The sequence below is a fragment of the Chiloscyllium punctatum genome, chromosome 8 (assembly GCF_047496795.1).
Source record: "Chiloscyllium punctatum isolate Juve2018m chromosome 8, sChiPun1.3, whole genome shotgun sequence".
Taxonomy (NCBI): Eukaryota; Metazoa; Chordata; class Chondrichthyes; order Orectolobiformes; family Hemiscylliidae; genus Chiloscyllium; species Chiloscyllium punctatum.
In genome coordinates, this window is record NC_092746.1 from 20,039,172 (window position 1) to 20,060,390 (window position 21,219).

The 21,219-nt window shown below is 39.0% G+C and overlaps 1 protein-coding gene across 6 annotated transcripts in view; it reads right to left on the reverse strand.

Annotated features, from left to right (window-relative positions):
* Positions 1-21,219, reverse strand: part of rbms3 (RNA binding motif, single stranded interacting protein) — a 1,402,627-nt gene that overhangs the window by 35,663 nt on the left and 1,345,745 nt on the right. The window lies entirely within an intron of this gene.

The following is a 21,219-nucleotide window of genomic DNA, read 5'->3' on the forward strand; positions in this document are numbered from 1 at the left end:
CTCAAAGTTGAATGCAATCTTAGAAGTTTCCATTTTTAAAATGCCAGTTGACAATTATCAGTTAAAACAGATTCTGGGAATCAGGTTGACAGAGTTCTAGTTATGGTTCATGACGTTATTGTTGATAACTGTAAGGTCCATCCTGCTGCTTCTGATGTAATGTGATCATTCCAGGTGCAACATTAATCAGTTTTCTGTTAAATAAATCATGATAAAACCTGCAATAGTGATGATACAATCTCCCATCCTCTTCTTTGACAAGGACATATACAGGGATAGCTAGCATCTGAATTAGAAGCATATACAGCCAGAAAATCTGAGCTAAAGTAGAAAAGCATCCCCAATAAAGAATGAAAATAGTCTTGGGCTTATACAGAAGCTGTACATGATTAGATGCAAATATGATGCTCGGAAGCCATTTCAAGTGTGTAACCTAATACCATGCTATAGTGAATGGGTCTAAGATCCACCCTTCTGCCGTTAGTTAATTGTAATTATTTTAGCATTAATATGAGGGTCAAGCAGACAGATGGAATTTAAAACAAAGATTATTTATTGCACTGGCATGAAATCCTTATAAATGTCACAGATAAGAGGAAGAGGTGAATTAAATTATTCTGATGGTTCTCTTCCATCCAAAACAGAGGCAACTATTGTTCTTTTCACATTGTCTTCTGCCTTTTAAAAACAACTTGTGGTGTGCTTCCCTAATTTTTGTTTGTAAAATCAAATACAGTGATCCTCAGCAGTTTTCTGGGTTAAAGCAAATTTGGGTTAAAACAAACTAGGTTTTCTTACTGCATTTCATGTGGGGATGGTTCATACACACACACTCACGCATGCATCCAAGAAACAAAGAAAAAGAAAAGGAGAAAAGGTAAACATTACAAATTGCTTAAAATTCAATCTATCATTTTCCAGCCTCAAATCTATTGACTATGATTAGTTCATGTGAATTAGAGTGTCCAGAAAGTAAATGTACAGCTGATGTTCTTTCAGACCGTTTTGCAAAGTCCCCTTTCATAGGTGCTCAGTCACTGTTGAATTGCTGGTGAAAATGTTAACTGGCAATTAGCTGACTTCATATGTAAAATATGAGTTTCTTTTCAGAAAAGCATTCTGAGTGATATCTAGACCAAAGGCAGGTATTTAGACAAGCATGGAGCTGTTTACAATTCTATAGTTATAAGCAGACAGACGAACAAAACATAAAGCTACAAAGTTCAAATTGACATTTTTGAGGACTCGTCTACTGAAGTAGTACGGGCTGAGGTTAGAAACAGGAAAGGAGAGGTCATGCTGTTGGGAGTTTTCTATAGGCCTCTGAATAGTTCCAAAGACGCAGAGGAAAGTATAGCAAAGACGATTCTCACAAAGAGCAGGAGTGACAGGGTAGTTGTTATGGAGGACTTTAACTTTCCAAATATTGACTGGGAATACTATAGTTCAGGAAAATGAGATGGATCAGTTTTTGTCCAGTGTGTGCAGGAGGGTTTCCTGACACAGTATGTTGACAGGCCAACAAGGAGTGAGGCCACATTAGATTTCGCACTGGGTTATGAACCCGGCCAGGTGTTAGATTTGGAGGTAAGTGAGCACTTTGGTGATAGTGACCACAATTCAGTTACGTTTACTTTAGCAATGGAAAGGGATAGGTATATACCTCAGGGCAAGGAAACTGCAGGGGATGGGCACAATTGAAATATGGAGCTTATTCAAAGACCAGCTTCCCTGTCAGGCAGGGAAGAAGTGGTCGGGCACGGGAGCCATGGTTTATAAGAAAGTTGAATCTCTTGTCAAGAGGAAGAAGGCGGCTTATGTTAGGAAGAGATGTGAAGGCTCAGTTAGGGCGCTTGAGAGTTACAAGTTAGCCAGGAAAGACCTAAAGAGAGAGCTAAGAAGAACTAGGAGGGGACATGAGAAGTCATTGGCAGATAGGATCAAGAAAAACCCTAAGATGTTCTAAAGGTATATCAGGTATATATGACGAGAGTAAGGGCCAAAAAAGGATAGGAATGAGCAGTTGTACGTGGAGTCAGTGGAGATAGGGGAAGTACAAAATGAATATTTTCTGTCACTATTCACACTGGAAAAATACAATGTTGTCACGGAGAATACTGAGATACAGGCTACTACACTAGATGGGATTGAGATGCATAAGGAGGACGTGTTAGCAATTCTGGAAAGTGCGAAAATAAATAAGTTCCCTGGGCCGGATGGGATTTATCCAAGGATTCCCTGGGAAGCCAGGGAGGAGATTGCTGAGCCTTTGGCTTTGGTCTTTATGTCATCATTATCTACAGGAATAGTGCCGGAAGACTAGAGGAAAGCAAATGTTGTTCACTATTTAAAGAAGGGGTTTAGAGACAACCCTGGTAATTATAGACCAGTGACCCTTACTTTGGTTGTGGGTAAAGTGTTGGAAAAGTTTTTAGAGATAGGATTTATGATCATCTAGAAAGGAATAAGTTGATTAGGGATAGTCAGCATGGTTTTGTGAAGGGTAGGCTGACCCTCACAAACCTTATTGAATTCTTTGAGAAGCTGACCAAACAGGTGGATGAGGATAAAACAGTTGATGTGGTGTTTCTGGATTTCAGTAAGGCATTTGATAACGTTCCCCATGGTTAGCTATTGACTAAAATATGGAGGCATGGGATTGAGGGTGATTTAGTAGTTTGGATCAGAAATTGGCTAGCTAAAATAAGACAGAGGGTGGTGGTTGATGAGAAATGTTCATCCTGGAGTTCAGTTACTAGTGGTGAACCGCAAGGTGCTGTTTTGGTCCCACGGCTGTTTGTCATTTTTATAAATGACCTGGATGAGGGCGTAGAAGATGGTTTATTAAATTTGCGGATTACACTAAGGTCCGTAGAGTTGTGGATAGTGCGAAAGGATATTGTAAGTTACAGAGGGTCACAGATAAGCTGCAGAGCTGGGCTGAGAGGTAGCAAATGGAGTTTAATGCAGAAAAGTGTGACGTGATTCACTTTTGAAGGAGTATCAGGAATGTAGAATACTGGGCTAATGCTAAGATTCTTGGTAGTGTAGATGAGCAGAAAGATCTCAGTGTCTTTGTACATAGATCCCTGAAATGCCACTCAGATTGGAAGGGTTGTTAAGATGGCATATGGTGTGTTAGCTTTTATTAGTTGAGGGATTGAGTTTTAGAACCATGAGGTCATGTTGCAGCTGTACAAATCTTTGGTGCAGCCGCACTTACAGTGTTGCATACAGTTTTGGTCACTGCATTATAGGAAGGATGTGGAAGCTTTGGAAAGGGTTCAGAAGAGATTTACTAGGATGTTGCCTGGTATGGAGGGAAAGTCTTATGAGGAAAGGTTGAGGGACTTGAGGCTGTTTTCATGAGAGAAAAGGTTGAGAGGTGACTTAATTGAGACATATAAGATAATCAGAGGGTTAGATAGCGTGGACAGTGAGAGCCTTTTTCCTCGGATGGTGATTGCTAGGATGAGGGGCATAGCTTTAAACTGAGGGGTGGTAGATATAGGACAGATGTCAGAGGTAGTTTTTTATTCAGAGAGTAATAGGGGCGTGGAACACACTGCCTGCAACATTGGTAGACTTGCCAACTTTAATGGTATTTAAATGGTCGTCGGATAGACAAGTGGATGAAAATGGAATAGTGTCGGGTTAGATGGGCTTCAGGTTGGTTTCACAGGTCTGCGCAACATCATGTTCTATGTCTGTGATTTGAACAAACCAGCAGTTCCAGTTATGTGATTGGAACTTCAAATTAAGACAGTCAGTTGATTGGGTGGATTTGATGACCCTTCATCAGAAACCACTGTATTTTGTAGCAGATAACTGTGGAGTTATTTGCGTGAAGTTAAGCAATAATAGGTATTGACAGTCTCCTTTGCTCAGAACTGAGTGAGGTAGACACCTCATCTACTAATCTTTTGTGTTGGCGTAGCTGGAATGTTAGATTCCAGGAGATGAAGAGTTCACGTGTCCTGGCAATTGCTGAACATTTGTGAAGCGGTCAACTTGCTTTTTCTGTGTTCGAAAGCAGCCATTATAAAATCCGGCACGAGTCCGTTAAGAAAAAAAAAAATTGGCTTTTTTTCTTAAAAAAACCCTCTCTTCTTTCCTCTCTGGTTACCATAAATGCTAGGTGTTAACATAGAGGAATAAGCAAGTTCCAAAGGATATTTACAGATGATGCATTGCACGAAGCTACAGATCATTGAGACTTTATCTTCTGATCTCTAAACAGCCGAGTATCAGATTTCATTGGCAGAGCATTGATTACTAGTTTCCCAATTATACATAACCCAGATTACCTTGTTTCCTCAACATAAATTTGAGTATTCGAGAACAGGAGAAGGGATGACTCGCTACAACTGTACAGGACCTTAGTGAATCCCACCTGGAGAACTGTGTGCAGTTTTAGTCTCCTTATCTGAGGAAGTCGGTTCTGGCTGTGCAGGGAGTGCAATGAAAGTTTACCAGAACCATTCCTGGGCTGGCTTTACTGACGTGTAAGAGAGACTGGATTGGTTAGGACTACAGGTCGTTCTGCTATAAAGTGTGTTTTGTTAACGTAAATTCGCTGTAACATGATTGACAAATTGGGGACACTGTTTCTAACTTCTAAGATGATTTTTCTATAATGTAGGGGTTGCACAAGAATGCAACCATCACATTATAGAAGAACTAGCTGTATATTCACTGGCATTTAGAAGAATGAGGGGGGTCTCATAGAAATCTACAAAAGTTGAACAAGACTAGACAGAGTAAACACAGGAAGGATGTTCCCAATGACCAGGCTGTTCAGAAGCAGGGGTGACTGTCTAGGATACAGAGTAGGCCATTTAGAACTGAGATAGAGAGATATTTCTTCAACTTGATAGTGATGAGCCTGTGACACAGAAAGCAGCTGAGGCCAAAACGCTGACTATTTTCAAGAAGACATTATATATAGTTCTTAGGGTAAAGGGATCAAAGCAAATGGAGAACAAGGTACTGAGTTGGATAATCAGAATTATCATATCGAATTTCAGAGCAAGCTCAAAAGGCCAAATGGTCTCTGCCATCTCCTGTTTTCTATGTTTCTATGATGAAAACTGTGCTGACATTCAGGATAAACATCAATGTTGAGCCAGACAATGAAGTGATATTTTTCTGAAGTTGATGGTGAAATGGCACAGCTTTGAGATATTCACATTTTCACCCACGTGTGCCATTATGTGAAGTCCCTGTATCTTTTACTCATTCATTGCCATTTGCCGCACCATTATTTGTACAACAAAATATGGCTCAGTGGAACATTGCAGGGTAATTCCACCTGAAACTCTAAATGTAGATGAAAGAAATATTCAACAGCTGTTAGGCTTCAAACAGATCCTCACTGAAACCTCACAAGCAGAAGGTTTTTAATTATTAACATAAAAGAACTAGATGTGCTTTTTAAGCATTTTATGAAAGCTGTCAATTCTTATGTTTACATATCATTTCAATGCATAGAAGCCAGTGCTGAAGCCAGTGCTAAACACATTAATTTTGTTTTCCAATTTGAGAAGAAAGGAATTGTTTTATCATTGTGATAAAGAGATATGAAGTCAAAGCTTTTTGATAAGAATTAGTAAATAATCTTGACTGTGCATTGGAAACCAATTGAAGAGATAGATTTGATGGTAGTTGTCTTTTCCCTAGGATGGGGAATTTCAAGACAAGGGGACACATTTTTAAGGGAAGAGGAGAGAGATTTAAAAAAGACATAAGCAGCAAACGTTTTACACAGAGGGTGGTTCGTGTGTGAATTGAACTTCCTGACAAAGTGGTGGATGTGTGTATAATTACAACGTTTAAAAGACATTTGGATAGATACATGAACAGGAAAGGTTTGGAGGGATATGGGCTAGGAGCAGGCAAGTGGGACTAGCTTAGTTTGGAATTATGTTCAGTATTGACTGGTTGGACCGAAAGGTCTGTCTCCATGTTGTATGACTCTATGACTCTTATCAGTCAGGTTCGCAGTCTGATTCATTTGCGACAAATTACACTTATTCCAGATTCAGGGTTCTGCTCTTTACAGACAAACAGAATAAGTCCATACATTGCACCTCATTCACAGAGGAATTGAGACAGCAATCTAGATGCAACACATTGACCAAGCAGAGTTAACTTGCCTGCTTTAACTTGCTTGCAGAGTTAACAAACAGTTTTTCCTAGCCATATCGGAAATTAAAGACAGTACTCTACTGTTCTTCATCCACAGAAGAATCCATACACTAAACAAACAGTTCTTCCTAGCCATATCGGAAATTAAAGACACTACCTATCGCATTTCCAACGTCCCTCCCCCAAGTCCCTCCTCCCTACCTTTTATCTTAGCCTGCTTGGCACACTTTCCTCATTCCTGAAGAAGGGCTCATGCCTGAAACATCGATTCTCCTGCTCCTTGGATGCTGCGTGACCTGCTGCGCTTTTCCAGCATTTTCTGCTTTGAACTAAACCCATTAAATAAACCAATTAATAGTTGCAGCTGCTTCTCCCTGCTGACCTCAGTCCAACTGATCAGCATTCTCTTCTCATTCGACAGAAATTGTTGCTTCATTTTTAAGAAGTTGCTTTATTTCAATCCTGATGAGTGTAAGTTTTTAGATTAGATTAGGTTACAGTGTGGAAACAGGCCCTTCGGCCCAACAAGTCCACACCGACCCGCCACCCATACCCCTAACCTAACACTACGGGCAATTTAGCATGGCCAATTCACCTGACCTGCACATCTTTGGACTGTGGGAGGAAACCGGAGCACCCGGAAGAAACCCACGCTGACACGGGGAGAACATGCAAACTCCACACAGTCAGTCGCCTGAGGTGGGAATTGAACCCGGGTCTCTGGCACTGTGAGGTAGCAGTGCTAACCACTGTGCCACCGTGCCGCCTAAAAAGCTTTAAATTCATGTCTCTTTTTAGCAATGTTTAAATTCTCTATTACCAAATATTTATAATGAATACTTTTCTAGTTTTTGGTCATAGTAATTATATTCATATGTATTTTCTAGCAATCAAATAACATTTTAGGTCATATACATCTGAGTTCTTTCACAAGGAAAGAGTATATTATTGAGCTTAATGAAGGAATACAATCTGTCCAGACATTGCTAACAAGAACCTTTCAATCTCAGTTACAAACGTTAACCAGCAAGTGGGAGGTTCAAAGACATATGCTGCCAATTTTACTGAGGGAATATATGTTAGTTATATTCTGTACATAAATTATATGGTTATGGTTTCTGAATTATTTTGTAGCTTTTGGCTTAAATTCTTCATTATCATTTATTTTGAAGATGTGACTGACACCAGCATCAACAAATGTTTGGACCTAAAATCCTGAGTGCTAATAGTGTTCTCTGAGAAAGAAATGTCTATTAAAAGAATAATACCATAAAATACATCAAAAGACGTTATTCACAAGAGTTACTAACTCCCAATTTAACAATTGAGAGAAAGTTGTTAACGTTGCTGTAATGCACAATAGCTGTAGACTACTAAGAAACACATTATGTAACATATTATGCTGCAATGTTTTGAGTTTAAATCCCACTCCAGGTTTGAGTGTAAAGATCCAGTTGACAGTGCAGTGCGGTGCTAAGGGAGTGTTTTTTTGAACAACTTGAAACCCAGGCCCCATCTGCCTGCATCGGCGCATGTGAAAAAGATCCAATTATATTATTTCAATGTGGTTCCTGACTAGTATTTATCCCTTAATCAACATCACAAAAAACAAAATAAGCTAAGTGACTATCAGATTGTAGGAGTTTGCTCTGTGCCACATAACAATTGCATTCTTGCCCTACAATAGTAATTACACTTCATTGGTAAGCGTTTGGAGAAGTCTGGGACATTATTGGATGGATTCAACAGCATTGGAAATAACATGAAAAGAATTATATGGACCATTATTTGACCAGATCATAGCAGAAGCCATCTCAAATGTGCTATCGGACCTTTTGCTGACTTTTGTAGACAGGCAGGAGGCCCAGCAAGCCAGGCAGCATTAGGAGGTGGACAAGTCAATGTTACAATATAACCCTTCTTCAGGTCTGGGGGTGGGGCTGAGGGAAGCTGCAGATAAAGGGGGGCATGTGGTGGAGGGTTTTGGGTGGGGAGGGGGTGAAGTGATGAGGTGGCGATAGACTTCTGTGAAGAACAGTTTATCTGTGACAGGTAACTGGTACATGTTTCCCTTGAAATACAGAGTGCATGGCACAGGGGGATAATTTTCTGGAGAGATGTGACCTTGAAGAACAGGGGAGATGGGGGTCCCAGCAGGAGGTCATATCTGTCCAATGTAATCAGACAGCAATTCTCCAAACTGAACTTTATTGAGGGACAATGTAGAAAATGCCTTCACTGAAGACACTGACACTGAAAACTGACCTGCTGCAGCCACATCTATAACCTAGAAGCAGAGTGAGAACCACATTCCAGCAGCTGAGAAAGCAACTGTTCCTTTGTCTCTTTTACGTGTCACCTCACAATTGTCAGATCCTCTTTTTTATAGTGCATTCCAGCCAGAAGGGTGCAGGGGAGAAAAGTTGAAGTCTAAGACACATGCCACAAGTCGCTTGTTTCCAGAAAAACCAAATTCTTTAGCTCTCTTTAAAATAGGAAAGAAGCATTGGATTCCTTTAGGCATTTTTGTATAGCCAGTAACTTATTACTTTTAAAAAGTTTCTCCGAAGCAAAAATGGTGTGCATGCATGAGCATATATATTTATTTGTGAGGAGATAAGGGAAAAGGAAAGAAATTGTACGTAAGTTCCCTGTGGACACTGTCACTGTGACATGAGCCAGAAAGCTCATGTGTGACTAACTATATGCACAGTTTAGATTAGATTAGATTAGATTAGATTAGATTACTTACAGTGTGGAAACAGGCCCTTCGGCCCAACAAGTCCACACCGCCCCGCCGAAGCGTAACCCACCCATACCCCTACATCTACATCTACCCCTTACCTAACACTACGGGCAATTTAGCATGGCCAATTCACCTGACCTGCACATTTTTTGGACCATGGGAGGAAACCGGAGCACCCGGAGGAAACCCACGCAGACACGGGGAGAACGTGCAAACTCCACACAGTCAATCGCCTGAGGCGGGAAGTCAAGTCATGCTCTCAGTGGATAACGAAGGGAGGCTCATTGTTGGCAGCAATGATTAATCTGGACTGCTCACAAAGACAAGGGAGGTCTGCCTTGACTTTTGAAGATTTACAATAGAAATAAAAATTCTTGTTGGCAACAAGATTCAGTGCAGATGTGCAGACTGTCTATACTTCCTGTTTGAATCACTAACATGAGTACTGACCAGCTAGAGACAAACTAAATCTTAATTTACTTTTTATCTCCATGGAAAATAGAAATTAGCTTGAGTGCTTCAAAGTATTCCAACATTATTTCAGACACAATTGTTATCTGGGGCAACTTTTCTCATTGGCAGTTCTCTAGATTGGAACTGTGAAAGATATTTGCAATAATTGTTCATCGCAATTACTTGCTCCATTCATTAATATTTCAAATTTAGGTCAGTCCGAGATCTGAGAACTACTCTTTAACCTATGTAGACATATTTCCTGTTGCAGTCATAGTTTGAACACTGATAATAGATAACAGTGAGAGACTCACAATACCCGAAGGATCATTTGTAAATATGTTTCAGATTTAGGTTTTCCCGAAACATTGGAAGGGACCAAGAGAAAATCACACATAATTGCTCCAGAAATTTCCAGCAGGCTGTTTGGCATAATCTTGCCTCTAGATAATTACAGTGATTAGATAGGCATCACTAGCATCAATTGTGACATATAAAAATTAACCATTTTAAGAGCAGCAATGGATTTAAAGCATTATCATGAAAAACAGCTTTTAATTTAGGATTATTACTTCAAAGAAGCAAGAGGTAAGATGTCCTCTACGGTCCTTCCTATCACGCAAACTCAGTTAATTATACGTGACTTAGGAAATTCAGAGATATGTTCTGCAGATGTATTATGACAGTGGATATGCTTATATTTAGTGAGCTGAAAATCTCCTCCAGTATGCACAGAGCTTTATGGGAAGCATTGTGTTCTTAAATAGCTTTACCCAAGAGAGGCATATGTCTTCATTTCTACCTGAGTAATAAATCTATCTTTACATCTATCTGTCCACTTACTGTATCCATCTAATTTTCCATAGACCTGTTCACCTTTAAAAGACAGTTATGGTAACTATTTGGTGGATCCTCAGTTGTTTCTTGCAGGAGTGGGATTTCCTGCTTCTTTCTTTGACTCCCAGACTCCATGCAAATTATGTGAATGTTTAAACATTCCAGAATCCCAAAATTAAAGAAGCAATGTTAGTAGGTGGAGGTGAATTAAATATTAGATCAGAACAGGAGAAAAAGACAAACTGACAAAAATCCTTGGAAATCAATCTAGAAAGTTGTACTGTGACTGGGTTTTAAGCTTCCAGTAACCGAGGGAGATGAATGAACAACACATGAAATATGAATAGCAAAATAAAAATGCTTGTATTTCAAACATTTTAACAGCTGGATAGGACTGAGAACATTTTCATTCATGCACCACAGAAAGAAAAAAAGGTGTAATTCACCTGCCCTCACTTCTTCCTCGGATGTGACTTGACACCTTCAGAATGGAGCAGAGACAAGACAATCTGATGCCACACAGAACAGTATAGAAGAGCATTTTCTTTTTTAAAGTACATGTTCACAGCCTTGACACACCCAGGTCTCTTGTGGAAATGTTCACAGGTAATCGAGAATGTTGCAAGTGGGAGGGTGAATGACTAAGGTTCCAATTGCCATTAATTAATAATTCACTAAGTTTGATTTACTCAATTTCATTAATAATTTTCTCACTAGAGCTAATTAAATTTTACAAAATCCACACAGTACATTTTCGAAATCAGGCACTCTTTCCATAACATGAATAATTAAATTCACTCTCAACTTAATAGCTAACTTCACCTCTTGGCATTTTGTCCCTGAGCAATGCGTGGAGCTTAACTGGGACATAAATAAAAACTGTTTTAGTTTTAAACAATTGTGTTTATTACTAAAGCACTCTGACCAAGATGCTGTGGCAAAAGACAGAAGCCTATTCCCTATTACGCTGAAAGGTGGTGTCATATTTGTATTTGATTCATGTTGAAAGTATGTGAAAATTGGGGCCTGAGTTCTGCATTAATTACGATCCAAAAAAAAACCTCATGGCTTTAATGATTGAGTCACTTCCTCTGTATTTAAAAACCAGTGTAAATTGTACCGCGTTACTCTGAAAACATCACTGTTCTCCCTCTGGTATCCTCTAATAAATTTATTTTTCACATTGTGGAAGGCATTCTTTGAGACAGCTTAAAAATAAAAATCAATTGCCTTCAGAGAAAAAAAAACATTTTTGAAAAGGAACTTATTATTTCTTATGGTGAGGAGATTATTCTTTTACTGAATAGAGAATGAATTTCTTGAAGAAACTTAATATCCAGGTACGAGTGAATCAGCTTTCAACTTGGATAAATAATACTAACCAGGATTAGTACCAGACTCGAAACAAATCCTGCAACTGTTATCAATATTCTATTTTTTTCAAGTTCATCATTTCTGTTACATAGACTTTCAAGATCAATGAATGAGAAAGATTTAATTTCTATCCTGCATCACTACGTGACAACTGTCACTGCACGTGTGTCTTCATGAATAACAAATGTGCAAACATGGAGGAATGCTTCAGTGATTTGGATGAATTTACTGCTCAGCGAAGCTTTTCTTCTCTCATTACTATGTAGGATCTTTTACATCCATTTGAATAAGCAGACAGGCTATGATTTACTGGCTCGTCTGAAAGAGGGCAATGCAGCATTCCCTTAGCACTGCAGTGAAAGGTCAGATTAGTTTATTTTGTCAAATCATGAAATTGGAAATTGAAGCCATGACTTTCAGATTCAGGGATAGCAGTACAAACATTCAGCCAAAACTGAACGACAGGAGACTTCACACTTGCTAGTGTAGTCCTGCAAAGTTTTTTTGTTGTGGTCAGTGTTAACTTCTGTTACAATTAATTAGTGTCTTTTTTTTTGTACAATTCAATTGAATTTCCAAAATTAATTCAGTCAATGAACTGAAAATGAGCTGACACTAACATAATTGAAACAGTAGTCACTGCTTTGACTGATCTTTAGGAGACCTGAATTTATTTTATCTGATAGCACTGGAACCTAGAAATATTTGAACAAAGACATTAAATAATTAGAATAAATAGATTAGTACCTCCATTAAAACAGCAACTGGAGTAACATGCTATCTGTTAATATTCCTTGTTTGGATCCCAGACAGATTACAATAATTTCCAGACTGAAGTTCTTTTCCGTTGAAGCATTAACTCTTGAGACAGAGGTTTGCAGTTGATGGCGCTAGTAAATATATTGTTAACAGCCATCATTCAGCTAGCGGCAACAATTTCCCTGGATCTCCTACTGTTACTTCAGGCTCCCTTGTTGGCCTTTTAAATGCACTAAGCTGGTTTAACTCAACTCCAGCATTTTTTCACGATACAAAGTACATTATGATGCATAAATGTCAATGAGGAAGAATATCTGGATGTCACGGCAGCATTTTCAACACTTGTGCACGTGCTGCTGAAAAATCTTACACTGCTGTCAAAGGCAATGCCGACTAGTATGCAGCAGTCACTGTGCAGGCATGGAGAACTCATACATTTTCATACCTACCCACACGTTGTTGAGTTATTGGTCTGGGACAATGGCTTCAAGGAGACCAGATATTTTCTCATTCGGAAAGTGAGCCAGTTCATTTGGACTATAACCATACAGCTTCCATCAGGCATTACATTGTAGTGTCCAGAAGTAAATCTCTCATCATGTTTTAATCAGCAAAGATGCATAAAAGATTCAATAAAATCCCAGAACCTCATCAAGAAAAACATCAGGACTTCATCTGAACTCCATCCTTGAGTTCCACACTTCCCCAGCTAATGTTGTGGATAGTTTTTCTGAAGCCCATCCATTCCTAACACAAACAAATTCTCAAATCACCTAACTATTAAAAATTGCTTCATCAATGAAAAATTTGTGTAAAGACTCAAAAAAACTCTAGTTTGCATATTGATGTTTTTGGCAGAGTTCTATTGTTTTGAATTTGCTAACTTAAGGGATATAGATAAGCTAAGTGTATAAGATAGGCTAACATCTGGCAAAAGGAGTATAATGTGAGATAATGTGAATTATCCATTTTGATAATAAGAATAACAAATTAACACATTACCTAAATTGTGAGAGATTGCAGACTCTTGAGTGAAATCTACAGCATGAATTGCAAAGGTTTTGTTTGTAAATCCAGCAGTAATTAGAAGAGCTATTACAATATTGCAACTTATTGCGAGAGGAATTGAAAACAATATTTGGGAGGTTATGCTTTAGTTAAACAGGATGTTTTGGAGGAACAATAGCTGGAGTATTGTGTACAGCAATGGTTCTCTTGTTTAAAGAAGGATGAATATATGTTGAAACCTGTTCTGAGGAGGCTTTCTAGTTTTATATCTGGAATGGCATGGTGGTCTTATAAGGAAAGGTTAGACAGACTAAGTTCGTATCCACTAGAATTTCGAGATTAAGAGGTGACTTGTTTGACTTTTGTAGGAGAATCTAGAACTAGTGTTCATTGTTTAAAATAAAAAAATGCCCATTTACGACAGAGATAAGGAAAAAATTCTGACAGAAGACCATGAGTCTTCAAAATTCTTGTCCTCAAAAGCTGGTGAAAGCAGTGTCTCAAAATATATTTAATGTGGAAAGTAAGTTACTTCTTGATAAGCAAGGGGGTGCAAGGTTATTGGGGGTAAGCAGGAACATCAAGTAATTAGATCAGCTATGATCTTTTTGAATGGGGAGCAGACTCACGTGGCTTATTCCTATTTCAGATTTGTATGTGTGCATGTTCAAAATGAGTTGCCATCACAATGCATCACAGGGTGAAATATGGAGTCTCTCTGTGCCGAAATCTGTGCAGCCAGAAAGGGCACCAGCAATAATCAATCCAAACTGAGGACTGCTGATCATGCAAGCTGCCTGTTTAAAATCTCAACTATGGACCATGTATGATGTGAGAACACTATCAAATAGACTACTAGAGACATATTATTGTATATATTAATGAAAAGCTGCGTGATACAAAGTTCATGTTTTGCAATAAGTATAACAGTAGGGCTATTAGACCTTAAAGTCTAAATTGGACGACAACTTCTAATGACTGCACAAACCAGTTAAACATGGAAACTATGAGGATGCTTTATTGTGTCCTAGAGGAGCTTTGCTGTATTGGTAACTAGCTGAGAAACACTGTATTCAAATACATAGGTAACAGATACCTGCTAATCATGTCAGAAAATGTAAGTGATCTTCCATTTAAATTGGAGACATGGAAAATGTCTTCTCTCAGCAGGTCAGTAAACTCCAGAATTCTTTACTCCAGAGAACAGTGGAGGCTGGATCATTGAGTTATATTCAAGACAGAGTTAGACAGACTGTTGACTAACAGGAATGAAGTGAAGACTGGTGCAATAGGAAGGTGCAGTTGAAGTCATAATTGGATCCTGGTCACACATTGAGGATGCTGTTCATCAGTATGGGCAGCACTACCATTGTGCTAAATGGGAAATGTTTTGAACAGATCTAGCAACTCTGGGTCATCAGCAGCAGTAAAGCTATATTCATACATAACCTCATGGCCTGACATATCCCCTCCATGCTACCCTAACCACTGATCCAGGGGATCAAACCTTGTTAAATGGAAAGTTGTAGGATGGCATGATAGGAGCAGCAGCAGGCACACAGTGTCAACCTGGTGAGGCTGGAACACAATGCTTGCATGCCAAACAGCAGAAGCAACAATCAAGGAACATTCTTAGGGCTAAGTGAGCATATAAAGGATCAGGTCTTTTCTCTGCAATCCTGCAACATTCAGTTATGAATGGTGCTGCACAATTAATTAACTCACAGGAGGGTGTAGGCTCCACAATTTAGGAGGAGGTGGTGATGGAGTGGCAATATCACTGGACCAAAAATCCAGAGCCTCAGGGTAATGATTTGGTGACATGTGTTTGAATCCCACCATAGCAGATCATTTGAATGCAACCACGAGGTAACATGATGGTACAGTGGTTAGCACTGATGCCTCACATCTAGGTTCGTTTCCAGCCTTGGGCGACTGCTTGTGTGCAGTTTTCACATTCTCCCTGTGTGTGGGTTTCTTCTGGGTGCTCTGGTTTCCTTCCACAGTGGAGAAAGTGAGGACTGCAGATGCTGGAGATCAGAGCTGAAAATGTGTTGCTGGAAAAGCGCAGCAGGTCAGGCAGCATCCAAGGAACAGGAGAATCGATGTTTCGGACATTCCTGAAGAAGGGCTGATGCCTGAAACGTCGATTCTCCTGTCATTCCTGAAGAAGGGCTGATGCCCGAAACGTCGATTCTCCTGTTCCTTGGATGCTGCCTGATCTGCTGCGCTTTTCCAGAAACACATTTTCAGCTCTTTCCTTCCACAGTCCAAAGATGTGCAGATTAGGTTGGTTGGCCATTCTAAATTGCCCATAGTATCCAGGGATGGGCAGGCTAATTGGGTTAGCCATGGGAAAGGCAGTCATGGGATAGAGAGATGAGTTTGAGTGGATGTTCTTCGGAGGGTCAATATGGATTCGATAGGCTAAATGGTCTGCTTCCACACTATAGGGTTTCTATGAAAATGCACCATTCCCCATATGGGAGACCAGTATATCAATGCAAACAAGCAAGACTGAAGGCTTTGGCAATTTTTTTTAATCCCAGAAGTAAATAAATTCTTGATAGAACAAAATTTAGCAGAAGAGTTCAGCATCCATTGGAAATAGACAAATAATTTCATTACTGATCTCTGTGGATTAGTGGAAAATGTGATTCTGCAGCTTTAAAGTTAGAGCTTATATGAGACAGAATTGTTGGAATTGCTCGATCTATTCCAATCAAAAGAAGATCTGGCACTAGAGAAAGCCATGTAGATTGTGAATGAAGCAGAAGTTCAGAATCAGCACAGATCAATCCTAAGATGATAAAATTTTATCACATGAGATCAGGGTCTAGATCCTCTGTACAGGACACTGCATCAAAGCAGGTTGCTAACCACCAGCACATTCTATTTCAGAAGCCCATTGAAAGTTTGTGTATGAGGATTAAGTCCAAAGAATGCCTAGTGCTGTACACTTTCTACTGACAGCAATGAATGAAATGTGCAACAGTCCTGAATACATTTCCTTGAATGTTCCAATTAGTTTTGGTAAATAATAAAAATTCCCAAAGCAATGACTTTAATCCTAAACTACTGTCATATTCTCCATGATCTATTTTAAGTGCACACAGAATTACAATATTACCTTGCAAAGAACAATTGATAACTGCTAACAATATATTTAACTGCAGATCACAGCAGTATGTCCATTATAGGCAGTCACTTTTCCCCACTGAGCTTTTACACCTTTTGATTTACAATCCTGCCAAGTGACAATAAAATCTGGGCTTTACTTGTATCAATGTTTTCTCAGCTTCACATTGTGGCCATACTGCACAACAATATTGGCAATACAGTATATTCAGGAGTTAAAGCCATTTTGCGTCAAATTATTAAATGTGAGATAAATATAAGAAGTTGAAGGTAACCTTAAAGTAGACTGAACATTTTGGTATAAAAAGTTCTTGTCATAATTAATTAGTGATCAGGAGCAGGAATGCTTGGATACTATCTTCTCCCTAGCCCTTGGAAACACATACAGTCAAATTTTGCTCCTGTTGTTTGTACTAAGTAATACAATCCAGGCACTGCACAAGAATTGGACTTCCTTATTTGTATTACCCAACTGGATGAAAAACAATAACAAGCAGCCTTGCCAATTTCTGACAATAAAGTTTTTCTTGCTTATATATGGCTTTCAATCATAATCAAACACTCATTTATTCACACACTATTTAATTGTTAACAAAACACTTTGATCTACAGTTTCTCTTAGCTTCAGTGATTGCAGAATTGAAAGTACATATGGAAAGTCACTTTCAACTTCACCTAGATGGTAACCAGCTGGTGTGGTTTGCCTGCACATTGAAGAACTGATTTTTGTACCACTGGGAACACTGAGCAGACCAGGCTTACTCAGACTTCAATCAAAATTTATTACTACTTACATTTTCAAAGGTTTTCAAGAAGTGAGTTTCTCTCAATAAGTCTGTTAAAGGTACCCATTAAGTTGAACATGTTGCAATTATTCTGCGTTGAACTGCTCTTCATAAGTTGAAGGGATACGGAGCTACATCTGAATATCTATTATGTTACAAGGCAACAGTGTCACCAGTAAACTAATTCTGGTTGCAATGCACATTTCAGTGAGAATTAGTCAAAATTATATTAAAATTGCTGAAATCTTAATTTAAGTAGATTTGTTTACCCTTTCCATGTTTCACTTCTTTATTGACCATAATGATGGTCAATACCAAAAATGATACGTTTCAAAGAAAATTACATAAATTTATTATGGCAAGGAATTTACTTCATTAAATAGTTGTCCTGCCTCACACAGAAATAATTAGGATCATCCTAAGGATAAGGTCACACATAAAATAGTCATAGTTTCTAACCTTTGTCTACTTAATTTAAGTAGGATTTACTAATGCACCTCACTAACAATGCCACAATTACATACTTCAACAGGACAGTTGCTAGGCCACAGACATTATTAAGGGGACTACGAGCCATAGTTAGGACAAGATTTCTATTACAAATTCATGTTAACAAGATTTCTCAGGTCTCTGACAGGTAATGGAGATAAAAAGGGCTGGATTCTTAAGAGTCAAAATACTCCCTGTAGTGAGAAAAAGCAGGAGTGTTTTTTTCTGATCCAAACATTTAGTATGATAAATATTTCCCATTAAGCCTTCCATGCTTACTGCTACCTCCATACTGCCTCCATTCCCATCATCTGCACTTTTGTGAAACTAGGAGGAATGGCGACAATATTTCCCCTTTCCCCAACTTCACAGTGTTTCCATTACTCTCACCATCTCTACCCCCAATCATCACAAATTCAAGCTGCAGTCTCTCCCACTAGACAACCAATTTGCCAATCTGGTGGGTGTCTTAATGGGAAATCTGGCAAAAACACACCCCAATTTAAAATTCCAGGGCATTTGAAACAACCTGCACCTTTGAGCTCTCCCCACCCCACCCTGCCTTGGAGATCACAACTGGGAATCACATCAGTGTCTGCATGTGCTAACAAGCCACTGTTTAGGAGAAAGAACAGTCAAATTGGACCATTCCAACCCAGGTTGGACAAACCAGAACTACATACACTGTAGAGAAAGGCAGAAAATCATGTTTGTCTCAGAACATAATCTATCAATTGTGGAGAAACCTTTCCTCAGTTGTAAATTCTGCTGATCTGGCTCACCAAAGTGAATTTCAAGGCTGTTAATATTTATATATGTGTCATCTTTATAGTGATAAACAACACCTGCTTCAAAGCAGTGACACACTAAAGCATTGATGTTATGAATCGCGACATTTAAGGCACTTACATGACAAGATACATCACATTGAATCGAATTAACATTGGTCAGTATTTACTCATGTTCAATTTTGTTCAGTCTTTCTATTACTGAGATATGAATGAAAAAACATATTCAATACAATCACTTCTCAATCAGGACTCTGGCTTGCAGACTTAAGAGGAGCCAGAAGAGATTATATTCTTCATATTCATTGTCATTGCTACAGGGCAGACAGATTGCCAGAATGATAATTGGAACCCAGAGGGTAGGAAGTGAATACATTGTCTGTATGTAATGCCCATTGCAACAATCTCTCCCTCTCCCACCCCATCAAACTCAACCATCCTGCCTTTACCATGCTCATATGGGTGGAGAATGAAAAAAACACAGAATTTTTGATGCAAGTGACCTAAACTCTGAAGGTATACAGACTTCATTGTATTTTCTGAGCCAATTATAAATGGTTCATTGAGAGTTCACTGTTAAAGTGTGATTCAGATCTCTAATTTTTTTCAAGTAATACACTTGATGGTCTCTGATAGCCCTCCAATGAACTGTTCAAGGTTGGCCTGGGATCTGGGGACTAAAGGAGCTTAGCAGCAAAACAAAATACGCTGGATGTTTTTTAAACAGTATTTGTTGGTGGTCCTTAATTATTAACATTCAGCTTACTATGTTGCAACATTGTTTATTCTTCTGGATAATATACTTGCATTTTCTTACAAAGCAAACAAAACAGATTCCATTCCTGACTTGCACGGAATGTCGTTACTGGTGAAAGACAAACAGAAAAGTTCTGGAAATACACAGCACGTCTGGCATTCAGTTTTGTCATAGACAACTCAAAATGTTAACTCTGTGTCTCCAAAGATGTTGCTAGATCTGTTGAGTATTTCAAGCACTTTTCATTTGTATTTCAGATCTCCATCATCCACAGTACTATGTTGCATTAATAGTGACTGGGTTCAAGTCAATATCTAAATCTGAGGAAAGACGAAACAGATATGTAGCTAACAGCAGACCTTTTTCACTCCCTGTCCTGATAAATTCATTTGCAGCCATACATCTTTGGGAGAGAAATATTTTTATGAAATGATCTGGTCTACATCCTGCCATAGCCAGTCCCAGACTGAGGAAATGGGTGACAAATCACTACTTTTCCAATTCTACACAGGTCTTCCTGTAGTTCTATTCCAGCTCTTGGTTGTTTCACAAGGTCATTTTCTCATAATTCTTACAATGAAAAACAGAGCAAGAAACAGAGGAAATTTGAGAATAAATGATTAGTCTGCTCACTTTGATGGTGTTTGCCTGCCATATAGCATTTTAGATTTTGGTAACTTAAGGCAGCCACCTTGCATTCATATAGAATATAGCATATCCATATAGAAACCTTAGAGTACAGATGAAGGCTATTCAAACCAAATGTAGATATAATGAACAGGTCGCGAGTACCACTATGAATGGCAGCCAGAAAAAAATACTCCATGTAAGGATGGCAAGGGGCACTGAAATCGTTACCTGACTGTCAATGTAAACACTTACCCACAATACACCAGTTCTGCCAGTGTGCACTGCTAAATGAGAACTCTGCCAATTGGAGATCTGAAATCATCAACCAAATTCACAATGGCACTGCAGTTAGAGCATTAAAATGCAGTACAGCCATCTGGTTATATTCTTCTCTCTCTCAGGAACACTTGCTCAACATAGAAAAATTAATTACCTCAAGTTGCCTCATATTGATCAAATCAATCAGCTGTGAACCCCTGCATCAGGTTACTGGCACAGGTCATGAATAGTGCTGGGAAATAGAGATGTAAATACCACAAACAATCCCATCCTCAATAAGGTATTGCAACGATAAGGCTGAATACTCACAAAAATCTTCAACAAGAAATGCCGAGTGGACAATTATCCATCCTGGCCTCCTCCTGACTTCGCCAGCATCACAGATACCAGACTTCAGCCAATTTGATCCACTCAAAGTGATATCAACAACTGACTAGAGACAGTGGACACTACAAAGGCTGTGGGCCCCAGCAACATCCCAGCAATAGCTCCAGCTATTAGTACACATTGACAAAATGTCTAGCACAGGAAAGTAAGGCAGCTCAGCAATGAGATATGCAATGTTGTCATTGTTCAAGGCGTCCGTTACAAAATCAATTAAGAGCCAAGGACAGATAAGGAAGAAGAGCTTTTCCATCCACCAGGTAGTCTGCCAGTTTCATCACAAACTTTGTTCAATAAGTGACAATTTTAATAATGTTTTGAAGCAGCAAGCTTCACAGCCATGCACCCTTCATCGTCATCCCTGCTCCTCTCTGGATCCCTTGTGTCAGATTGGTTCAGTGATAGGTCACATTCCTTTGTGCCAAAAGGTTTTGAAGTCAGTACCACTTCCAGAAACTTGAGTGCACAATTCAAGTGGACTGAGGAAGCACTGCGTTTTTCAAGCTGCTCTATTTTGAAAGTGATGCCAAGCCAAAACGTGACTAAAATAAAACGTCTAAGATCTTGAAGGGTCTTAAAAGGGTAGCTGTGGAGACAATGTTTCCTCTTATGGTGAATCTACAACTAGGGGACACTGTTAAAACA